The 12,310-nt window shown below is 40.5% G+C and overlaps 2 long non-coding RNA genes across 2 annotated transcripts; both read left to right on the top strand.

Annotated features, from left to right (window-relative positions):
• The first annotated feature begins 438 nt into the window (after nt 1–438).
• Nucleotides 439–3,917, top strand: LOC135535288 (uncharacterized). Its single transcript, XR_010454850.1, has 4 exons — nt 439–469; nt 548–614; nt 715–761; nt 3,848–3,917. It is a non-coding gene; the product is annotated as an uncharacterized LOC135535288 (long non-coding RNA).
• Nucleotides 3,918–9,944: 6,027 nt separating this feature from the next.
• LOC135535289 (uncharacterized) lies at nt 9,945–11,923 on the top strand. The gene is made up of 3 exons (XR_010454851.1): nt 9,945–9,966; nt 10,845–10,923; nt 11,698–11,923. It is a non-coding gene; the product is annotated as an uncharacterized LOC135535289 (long non-coding RNA).
• Nucleotides 11,924–12,310: the final 387 nt, after the last annotated feature.

Here is a 12,310-nt window from a genome sequence, read left to right on the forward strand (position 1 = left end):
TTAGCCTGCGTTGATCCAGTAATCCCGGGGCTTTAGCTCAGCGAGCTAACACAGTGTTCTCTGACTGTCTCTCTAGTTGTACTGCTCCCAACACAGAGGGAACCTGGTGTCGGTTCACAGCCCGGGTCAACAGGTGTTTGTCCAGGATCTGGTCAGGAGACAAACAGACCAGCCGGTCTGGATGGGAGGCTACGATGCAGCTCAGGTACACTGGGTCAATAATTCATCAGTCAGTCTGTCAGCCTGTCAACCAGTCTGTCAAATGTCTACAGTTTACAGAGGCAAAAGCTCAATGTACTTTCTGTTTAAAAACAATGAAGTGGCTTCAATCCATCAATCAATGTGTTTCTGTGATAAGGAGGGGATGTGGCTGTGGAGTAACGGCTCAGCTGTTGACAGTTTCTACTGGGAGGAGGATGAGCCCAGTAACTCTGGACAGGGGAGAACTGTATGGAGCTGCACACTGGAGGTACACACACACACACACACACACACACACTCTCTGAGCACATTGAAATAACTGAAGTGAGATTTGTCTTGACAACAGGTGGGCAGGGCTGGAATGATGTGGCCTGTGCAGAGCTGAGGTTCTATGTGTGTTCTATGGAGACAAGGTAGCAGGTCCAACACTGTCTTGTATCTGGACATGCTTTATACAGGCACCATATTAACACTCAATTACATTCATGGATTTTTTATTTCCTTTTCTTTTAGATCTGGTTTAGCATCATTGCCAAGTCAGAAGAAATCACATGAGAGAGGTAGGAATGTCTTGGCGCAGCTCCTTGTTGAATGGCACTCTGACATGTAGAAGATGATCTATCTGATCATTAATGACACTTGTGAAACATGAAACCGGTCTGGAATTGTTTTTAAACTATTAAGCTTTTTGTTGTCCTAGAAAACCTCTTCCTCTTTAACGGGATGTCTTCGACATTCTAAATCTCCTTTTATTTATATCTCCCATTTTAAATCTGACTTCCAACAGTCTATTCACTCTAAACAATGTGATTTTTTGACCACTTTCCCTGAAGCTTTGACAAAAACATAGAGCACATCATTAGTCTACTCTGCTATTCAAATCTAAAATTAGAACAGAAAAGCCTTCTACCAATTAAACTATACAGCTGTTTTGGTAGCTGTATCATTTCATTTAATGGAGCTATCTTCCCACTGTTGAATTAACTACCATAGAACTAGTTTCATGTAGCTAACTTCCCACTGTTGAATTAACTACCATATAACTAGTTTCATGTAGCTAACTTCCCACTGTTGAATTAACTACCATAGAACTAGTTTAATGTAGCTAACTTCCCACTGTTGAATTAACTACCATAGAACTAGTTTAATGTAGCTAACTTCCTACTGGTGAATTAACTATCATAGAACTAGTTTAATGTAGCTAACTTCCTACTGGTGAATTAACTATCATAGCTACATCAAACTAGTTCTAACTTCCCACTGTTGAATTAACTACCATATAACTAGTTTCATGTAGCTAACTTCCCACTGTTGAATTAACTACCATAGAACTAGTTTAATGTAGCTAACTTCCCACTGTTGAATTAACTACCATATAACTAGTTTAATGTTGCTAACTTCCTACTGTTGAATTAACTACCATATAACTAGTTTAATGTTGCTAACTTCCTACTGTTGAATTAACTACCATAGAACTAGTTTAATGTAGCTAACTTCCTACTGTTGAATTAACTACCATAGAACTAGTTTAATGTAGCTAACTTCCCACTGTTGAATTAACTACCATAGAACTAGTTTAATGTAGCTAACTTCCTACTGTTGAATTAACTACCATAGAACTAGTTTAATGTAGCTAACTTCCCACTGTTGAATTAACTACCATAGAACTAGTTTAATGTAGCTAACTTCCTATTGTTGAATTAACTACCATAGAACTAGTTTAATGTAGCTAACTTCCTACTGTTGAATTAACTACCATATAACTAGTTTAATGTTGCTAACTTCCTACTGTTGAATTAACTACCATAGAACTAGTTTAATGTAGCTAACTTCCTACTGTTGAATTAACTACCATAGAACTAGTTTAATGTAGCTAACTTCCCACTGTTGAATTAACTACCATAGAACTAGTTCACACTCCAGGGTCTCTTAAATGAAAATGGATTACCCTCCCTTCAGCAAAATATATTTTCCCTCAACAGAGTCAAGCTGTTTCACCCCTGGAGTCGATTGTCGCACCAGCCAATCAATTGACGTTACATAACTACAAAAATCACGTCAAACACTCTGGCTTTCTTAAAGCATTCTGTTCATCAGCAAGCTGACCAGACTGTTCTAGATAGTAGATAGTAGATTGTTCTAGATAGTGGATAGTAGACTGTTCTAGATAGTGGATAGTAGATTGTTCTAGATAGTAGATCCTAGACTGTTCTAGATAGTGGATAGTAGACTGTTCTACATAGTAGATAGTAGACTGTTCTAGATAGTAGATAGTAGACTGTTCTAGATAGTGGATAGTAGACTGTTCTAGATAGTGGATAGTAGACTGTTCTAGATAGTGGATAGTAGACTGTTCTAGATAGTGGATAGTAGACTGTTCTAGATAGTGGATAGTAGACTGTTCTAGATAGTGGATAGTAGACTGTTCTAGATAGTGGATAGTAGACTGTTCTAGATAGTAGATCCTAGACTGTTCTAGATAGTGGATAGTAGACTGTTCTACATAGTAGATACTAGACTGTTCTAGATAGTATATAGTAGACTGTTCTAGATAGTAGATACTAGACTGTTCTAGATAGTATATAGTAGACTGTTCTAGATAGTCGATAGTAGACTGTTCTAGATAGTGGGAGAGCCTGTTATTTAGAATTCATGAATACAAGTTATATACATTGCTAATGCGACTAATCCTCTATGGTTCGTGTCCTTTTTGGAGGATTTTGAGATAGGATTGATTATAGATTTCTACGATACAGAAGGAATAATGCCAATCTCAAAACAAGTCTGCAAAGAGTTCAAATAGTATTTTTGGAAAAGTTTTGGGGGAAATTATGACATATTTCACAATAATTGATGCAAGAAATACATGTATTGTTCCGATATCATTACAACATAGGTGTACTGTAATCAAATGAGACAAATGAATGATTGAAAGAAGCAAGGTTTAGCAGGCACCAGTTAGCATCAAGCCTGTCTGGAGCATCTGACCATAGGTTCTCATCCACATCACAGTAAATGTCCTCATTGTTCATGCACCTGCGGAAAAACCTTTTGGCATGACAAATCCAAGCCTGACATAGTTCTGGATTGATGTCATTGCATGCCTCATCCATGGCCTGAAGGAGGGCGGTATGCTCATGGGGACGGCCATCATTCATCTTCCACCTCTATTGTAATCATTAAATGTATTTTAATTGTGCGTATGTATTATAGTGTGTGTGGCTCAGTTAGTATGAGCATGGCACTAGCAACACCAGAGCTGTGGGTTTGATTCCCACTGAGGTTACATACCAACACTTTGGAGAAAAACACCTGCTACACAAATAGCATATATTAGAGTGATAATAAAATGTATTCTAACAAATAAGAAGAGAATCATATCTAAATTAAAGAGTGGGTTGCATTGTGAAAAGCATTTACATTTATATGAACATGTATTGCAATGTGAAACATGTATTTCTAGATGAAACACTGATTAAGTTTGGTGAATAAGTGACTGTATGATTTTGTGTCTTGTAATAGTCAATAGAAAAATGGCTTAGTTTTGAAACAACTGTCTTTTTGATGAACTGTTTTGAGTTTTGTACTAATCATTGCTAAAATGTACCACGTAGTTGTGAACACTGCCCCTCCTTCCCTCCCCCAGAGCTGGTTGAAGAGGTGAGTATTTATGACGTCCTGTGGGAGACCAGTGAGAGAGTAGCAGATGAGATCCTCTACTCAGCCTTCCTCAGAGGGATGTATTCCAGACGTCTGCCTGCCCGCTGCTATGCTGACTTCTGCCACCAGGAGGTGCTATACCTGGACAGAGTCATCACCATGCTGCGGGTGAAAAGAAAATACATAAAACGAATACCGCAAAGATTTACTTACTATGACTGTGATACGTGGTTGTCGTCCCTAGTTATCTTAAGATAAGTTGCTCTGTATAACTGTATACATGTGTGTATGAGCCAGGTGCTGATCAGAACAGTCCAGGGTCCTCCAGACATCATGCTGTTTCTCCAGAGAACACATCAACTCTACCAGGAGTCTCTGAAGGAGGCCCAGAACCAAACTCCACCACACCTGGTAGGAAGCTGTTATAACAATCACCCTTAATATACAATTTAAGATAATACACTGCTCAAAAAAATAAAGGGAACACTTAAACAACACAATGTAACTCCAAGTCAATCACACTTCTGTGAAATCAAACTGTCCACTTAGGAAGCAACACTGATTGACAATAAATTTCACATGCTGTTGTGCAAATGGAATAGACAACAGGTGGAAATTATAGGCAATTGGCAAGACACCCCCAATAAATGAGTGTTTCTGCAGGTGGTGACCTCAGACCACTTCTCAGTTCCTATGCTTCCTGGCTGATGTTTTGGTCACTTTTGAATGCTGGCGGTGCTTTAACTCTAGTGGTAGCATGAGACAGAGTCTACAACAACACAAGTGGCTCAGGTAGTGCAGCTCATCCAGGATGGCACACCAATGCGAGCTGTGGCAAGAAGGTTTGCTGTGTCTGTCAGCGTAGTGTCCAGAGCATGGAGGCGCTACCAGGAGACAGGCCAGTACATCAGGAGACATGGAGGAGGCCGTAGGAGGGCAACAACCCAGCAGCTTGACCGCTACCTCTGCCTTTGTGCAAGGAGGAGCAGGAGGAACACTGCCAGAGCCCTGCAAAATGACCTCCAGCAGGCCACAAATGTGCATGTGTCTGCTCAAACGGTCAGAAGCAGACTCCATGAGGGTGGTGTAAGGGCCCGACGTCCACAGGTGGGGGTTGTGCTTACAGCCCAACACCGTGCAGGACGTTTGGCATTTACCAGAGAACACCAAGATTGGCAAATTCGCCACTGGCGCCCTGGGCTCTTCACAGGTGAAAGCAGGTTCACACTGAGTACATGTGACAGAGTCTGGAGACGCCGTGGAGAACGTTCTGCTGCCTGCAACATCCTCCAGCATGACCGGTTTGGCGGTGGGTCAGTCATGGTGTGGGGTGGCATTTCTTTGGGGGCCGCACAGCCCTCCATGTGCTCGCCAGAGGTAGCCTGACTGCCATTAGGTACCGAGATGAGATCCTCAGACCCCTTGTGAGACCATATGCTGGTGCGGTTGGCTCTGGGTTCCTCCTAATGCAAGGCAATGCTAGACCTCATGTGGCTGGAGTGTGTCAGCAGTTCCTGCAAGAGGAAGGCATTGATGCTATGGACTGGCCCGCCCGTTCCCCAGACCTGAATCCAATTGAGCACATCTGGGACATCATGTCTTGCTCCATCCACCAACGCCACGTTGCACCACAGGCTGTCCAGGAGTTGGCGGATGCTTTAGTCCAGGTCTGGGTGGAGATCCCTCAGGAGACCATCCGTCACCTCATCAGGAGCATGCCCAGGCGTTGTAGGGAGGTCATACAGGCACGTGGAGGCGACACACACTACTGAGCCTCATTTTGACTTGTTTTAAAAGGACATTACATCAAATTTGGATCAGCCTGTAGTTTGGTTTTCACTTTAATTTTGAATGCGACTCCAAATCCAGACCGCCATGGGTTGATAAATTTGATTTCCATTGATAATTTTTGTGTGATTTTGTTTTCAGCACATTCAACTATGTAAAGAAAAAAGTATTTAATAAGAATATTTCATTCATTCAGATCTAGGATGTGTTATTTTAGTGTTCCCTTTATTTCTTTGAGCAGTGTATATCCTAATTTACAATTTAAGATAATATTACTTAATATACAATTTAAGATAACATATATATTTATACAATTTAAGATAATGTATTAATGTATAATTTAAGAGTACTTAGGCAAGAAAATTCAACTAGAACGTAGTAGGTGATTTATCAATTCCAAAAACATTTCATGAACGTTTTCAATGACCCTTTTTTAACCTTTTTTGTTTTGGTTAATTTCAAGTTCAATTTTGGTTACCCAAGTTTTGGTGTATGTAGACACGCCCCCAAAACGTAAACCAATAATATCCCTTTTTGACTCCCTTTATTTCATTCAGTTCAGGTCTTTTAACAGGACAACACAACAGGGAAGATTTTAATTTACAGGATATTTGAGAAACCCAAATGCATTCAGATCCAACCTGGTGCAGGACAACATGACAGGGAAGATTTTAATTTACAGAATATTTGAGAAACCCAAATGCATTCAGATCCAACCTGGTGCAGGACAACACAACAGGGAAGATTTTAATTTACAGGACATTTGAGAAACCCAAATGCATTCAGATCCAACCTGGTGCAGGACAACACGACAGGGAAGATTTTAATTTACAGAATATTTGAGAAACCCAAATGCATTCAGATCCAACCTGGTGCAGGACAACATGACAGGGAAGATTTTAATTTACAGGATATTTGAGAAACCCAAATGCATTCAGATCCAACCTGGTGCAGGACAACATGACAGGGAAGATTTTAATTTACAGAATATTTGAGAAACCCAAATGCATTCAGATCCAACCTGGTGCAGGACAACACGACAGGGAAGATTTTAATTTACAGGATATTTGAGAAACCCAAATGCATTCAGATCCAACCTGGTGCAGGACAACACGACAGGGAAGATTTTAATTTACAGGATATTTGAGAAACCCAAATGCATTCAGATCCAACCTGGTGCAGGACAACACGACAGGGAAGATTTTAATTTACAGAATATTTGAGAAACCCAAATGCATTCAGATCCAACCTGGTGCAGGACAACATGACAGGGAAGATTTTAATTTACAGGATATTTGAGAAACCCAAATGCATTCAGATCCCACCTGTTGCAGGACAACATGACGGGAAGATTTTAATTTACAGGATATTTGAGAAACCCAAATGCATTCAGATCCAACCTGGTGCAGGACAACACGACAGGGAAGATTTTAATTTACAGGATATTTGAGAAACCCAAATGCATTCAGATCCAACCTGGTGCAGGACAACACGACAGGGAAGATTTTAATTTACAGAATATTTGAGAAACCCAAATGCATTCAGATCCAACCTGGTGCAGGACGAGTGGATATAAGGCAGAAGCCACTGCTCCAAAACCTCAAACAAAAAAGCCAGACTACGGTTTACAGCTGCACATGGGGACAAAGATAGTACTTTTTGGAGAAATGTCCTCTGGTCTGATGAAACAAAAATAGAACTGTTTGGCCATAATGACCATCGTTATGTTTGGAGGAAAAAGGGGGAGGCTTGCAAGCCGAAGAACACCATCCCAACCTTGAAGCACGGGGGTGGCAGCATCATATTGTGGGGGTGCTTTGCACCAACCCAACCTCTGGTCTGTGGAGTCTGGACCTGATGTTAGCTTGAGTGACTTATTTATTTATGACATGCAGGAGGGACTGGTGCACTTCACAAAATAGATGCCATCATGAGACAGGACAATTATGTGGATATATTGAAGCGATATCTCAAGACGTCAGTCAGGAAGTTGAAGCTTGGTTGCAAATGAGTCTTCCAAATGGACAATGACCCCAAGAATACTTCAAAGGTGTGGCAAAATGGCTAAAGGACAAAGTCAAGGTATTGGAGTGGCCATCACAAAGCGCTGACCTCAATCCCATAGAAGATTTGTGGGCAGAACTGAAAAAGCATGTGCGAGCAATGAGGCATACCAACCTGACACAGTAACACCAGCTCTGTCAGGAGGACTGGACCAAAATTTACCCACCTACTTGTGGGAAGCTTGTGGAAGGCTAACCGAAATGTTTGACCCAAGTTTAAACAATTTATAGGCAATGCTACCAAATACTAACTGAGTGTATGTACATTTACTCACTGGGAATGTGTTGAAATAAATAAAAGCTGAAATAAATCATTCTCTCTACTATTATGCTGACATTTCACATTCTTAAAATAAAGTGGTGATCCTAAGACATGGAATTTGAACTTTTATTAAATGTCAGGAATTGTGAAACTGAGTTGAAATGCATTTGGCTAAGCTTAGCCATAACCACATAGTAAACTCTCTGTCTCACTTCCTCCATCTCTTCCTTTTCCTCTTCCTGCCTACAGAACCTGTCCTCCATCCAGCCCTCTGTAGCCATGCGTCAGTACCTCCAGGTTTTCCATAACCACATAGTAAACTCTCTGACTAACTTCCTCCATCTCTTTCTCTTCCTCTTCCTGCCTACAGAACCTGTCCTCCATCCAGCCCTCTGTAGCCATGCGTCAGCACCTCCAGGTTTTCCATAACCACATAGTAAACTCTCTGTCTCTCTTCCTCCTCCATCTCCTCCTCCTTTTCCTCTTTCTCCTGCCTACAGAACCTGTCCTCCATCCAGCCCTCTGCAGCTGTGCGTCAGTACCTCCAGAGCTTCCATGACATTGTGAATGAGGAGCCCATCTACTGGCTGGTGTCTCTGCTGCCCAGAGCCCTGCTCAGACCTTACCTGGCACAGAACCTGCCCCTGGGAGAGAGGACCAGACCAGACCCCAGCCCCTGCCTCTACCCCTGGCTAAACCTCTTCCCCTGCCCCTGCTACCAGTGGGGGGGAGAGGACATGATGTCAGACCAGAGGAGCCAGAAGGATGAGTCAGGGACATATTACAGGTATATTGAGGAAATTATAATGTAATACAACTGATACAATATAAAATATATGCTGATTGATACTGATGATATGAGGTATGCTGATTGATACTGATGATATGAGGTATGCTGATTGATACTGATGATATGAGGTATGCTGATTGATACTGATGATATGAGGTATGCTGATTGATACTGATGATATGAGGTATGCTGATTGATACTGATGATATGAGGTATGCTGATTGATATTGATGATATGAGGTATGCTGATTGATATTGATGATATGAGGTATGCTGATTGATATTGATGATATGAGGTATGCTGATTGATATTGATGATATGAGGTATGCTGATTGATACTGATGATATGAGGTATGCTGATTGATATTGATGATATGAGGTATGCTGATTGATATTGATGATATGAGGTATGCTGATTGATACTGATGATATGAGGTATGCTGATTGATATTGATGATATGAGGTATGCTGATTGATATTGATGATATGAGGTATGCTGATTGATATTGATGATATGAGGTATGCTGATTGATACTGATGATATGAGGTATGCTGATTGATATTGATGATATGAGGTATGCTGGTTGATACTGATGATATGAGGTATGCTGATTGATATTGATGATATGAGGTATGCTGATTGATATTGATGATATAATATATGCTGATTGATACTGATGATATGAGGTATGCTGATTGATATTGATGATATGAGGTATGCTGGTTGATACTGATGATATGAGGTATGCTGATTGATATTGATGATATGAGGTATGCTGATTGATATTGATGATATAATATATGCTGATTGATACTGATGATATGAGGTATGCTGATTGATATTGATGATATGAGGTATGCTGATTGATAATGATGATATGAGGTATGCTGATTGATATTGATGATATAATATATGCTGGTTGATATTGATGATATGAGGTATGCTGATTGATATTGATGATATAATACATTGTTAATTGATATTGATGATATTGATTGCCTATGGAAGTTTATAGTGTCTGAACTCCACATTGTTGTGTTTAATCTTGTCAAATGTGGTGATATTGTGGAGTGACTCTTTTCTATCCTGTCTCTCTCTCCAGGCATCTACTGGAGAAGTACCAGGGTGTGATAGACGTCTATAAGGCTGTCAACATCTTCAGAGTCCAGATGATCAGCAGAAGTCTCTCTTCACCTCCAGGTGCGGTGAGCCTGACTTAGGTCTACAGTTAGCCTGACTTAGGTCTACAGTTAGCCTGACTTAGGTCTACAGTTAGCCTGACTTAGGTATGCTGTTAGCATGGTCCTGCTATCTATGTTTACAGTTAGCCAGATCCGGCTATCTAATTCTACAGTTAGCCTGGTCCTGCTAACTAAGTCTACAGTTAGCCTGGTCCTGCTAACTAAGTCTACAGTTAGCCTGGTCCTGCTAACTAAGTCTACAGTTAGCCTTGTCCTGCTATCTAATTCTACAGTTAGCCTGGTCCTGCTAACTAATTCTACAGTTTGCCTGGTCCTGCTAACTAAGTCTACAGTTAGCCTGGTCCTGCTAACTAAGTCTACAGTTAGCCTGGTCCTGCTAACTAAGTCTACAGTTAGCTTGGTCCTGCTATCTAAGTCTACAGTTAGCCTGGTCCTGCTATCTAAGTCTACAGTTAGCCTGGTCCTGCTATATAATTCTACAGTTAGCTTGGTCCTGCTATCTAAGTCTACAGTTAGCTTGGTCCCGCTAAACAAGTCTTGCAAGGTCTCCCTCTCAAAACAGGCTCTGAACCCTACGGGATCTTCTTAGCCTAAGCACCAGTCAATTTTGTGATGTTCATCTCTGTATTACTAGTTGGCAGAGTAATATAACTGAGGTCATATATCATGTTGTCTCTGTGATGTTCATCTCTGTATTAATGTTAAATGTCTCTGTTATGTTCATCTCTGTATTAATGTTAAATATCTCTGTGATGTTCATCTCTGTGTTACTAGTTGACAGAGTAATATAACTGAGGTCATATATATAATGTTGTCTCTGTGATGAATCAATGAATATCTGATGTCATCTAATCCGTCTGTGTAATGTCATCCTAGCTGGTTTCCCACTGGTGACGAGGAGGAAGAGGAGGACCAACCCAATCTGTTGTCTGTGGAGTCTGGTCCTGACATTAGGGTGAGTGACGTATTTATTTATGACATGTTAATCTTGTATTGAAGTCAGTCGAGGATTGTGAACATTTATTATATTTTATTTCACCTTTATTTAACCAGGTAGGCTAGTTGAGAACACCTTCTCATTTACAACTGAGACCTGGCCAAGATAAAGCAAAGCATTTCGACACAAACAACAACACAGAGTTACACATGGAATAAACAAACGTACAGTCAATAATTCAGTACAAAAAGTCTATATGCAGTGTGTGCAAATGAGGTAAGATAAGGGAGGTAAGGCAGTAAATAGGCCATGGTGGCAAAGTAATTATAATACAGCAATTAAACACTGGAGTGGTAGATGTGCAGAAGATGAATGTGGAAATAGAGATACTGGGTGCAAAGGATCAAGATAAATAAATAAACACAGTATGGGGATGAGGTAGTTGGATGGGCTATTTACAGATGGGCTATGTACAGGTGCAGTGATCTGTGATGATTGATAATGTGACTGTTTCTCTTTTTAACATTTACATGTATTTTCTTACACACTGACACCCCCAATCCCCCCAAAACAGTTGTTCTTTGCAAACACCCAATTTAGGCCAGCCCACTGTGCTTAACGATGGACCGGCCCATCTGGCCCCAAAATGTCCTATCGCCAGTCAGTTTCTGGTTCATAGTGACTCTATTGGGACAGCTATGTCAGGAGAGGCTTTCAGATAACACATCCTATCGCTCATTGGTCTTGTTTGTCCTGTCCCTTAAATCTGGTTGTTTCTGTCGCCCCCTCCAGGTGAAGCTGTAGCAGTGCAGCTGTAGAATACAGGGAGCTGAGTGTGTAAGGCTGTGTGTGTTGGCTTTCACACTGGGCAGGACTGTTCCTCTTGTCAGACATATTCCACTATTCCACTTTTATGTTAGTAACTTCCCCCAAATAACTACTGTTTAAACTGTATTAATCCAATAACACAATGAATGTACACATCTAATAACACATTTAATTATTGTCAACAAAGGGGCTACAATAAAATAAAAAATAGTTTGGAAATAAAATCATAGAATGAAACTGTGTGAACTGTTAAACTGTATTTTCTATATGGGTAGTGCAATATGAATAATACACAGCCAATCACAATAATTGCTCTGGCTAGCCAATAAACAAATGGTATTTCTTCCAAGAATTGACCAATCAGAACAAGCTAAGGTTGCCCAACTAGCAGTGGGCCAATATTTGAATGCTCCATTGTATAAACAATTGTATTTATCCTATGTGCATATTTTATATTCATGTTGGATCCACTGATTTCAAACAATTAGAGAATAGTTGTCCTTATCACATATTCCTCAAATTCTGTCTTTAATTATTTCCTGGATATACAATCAAAAAAATAACATTATGGTTGAGA

Source organism: Oncorhynchus masou, unplaced genomic scaffold, assembly GCF_036934945.1.
Source record: "Oncorhynchus masou masou isolate Uvic2021 unplaced genomic scaffold, UVic_Omas_1.1 unplaced_scaffold_4730, whole genome shotgun sequence".
In the NCBI taxonomy this organism is placed as follows: Eukaryota; Metazoa; Chordata; class Actinopteri; order Salmoniformes; family Salmonidae; genus Oncorhynchus; species Oncorhynchus masou.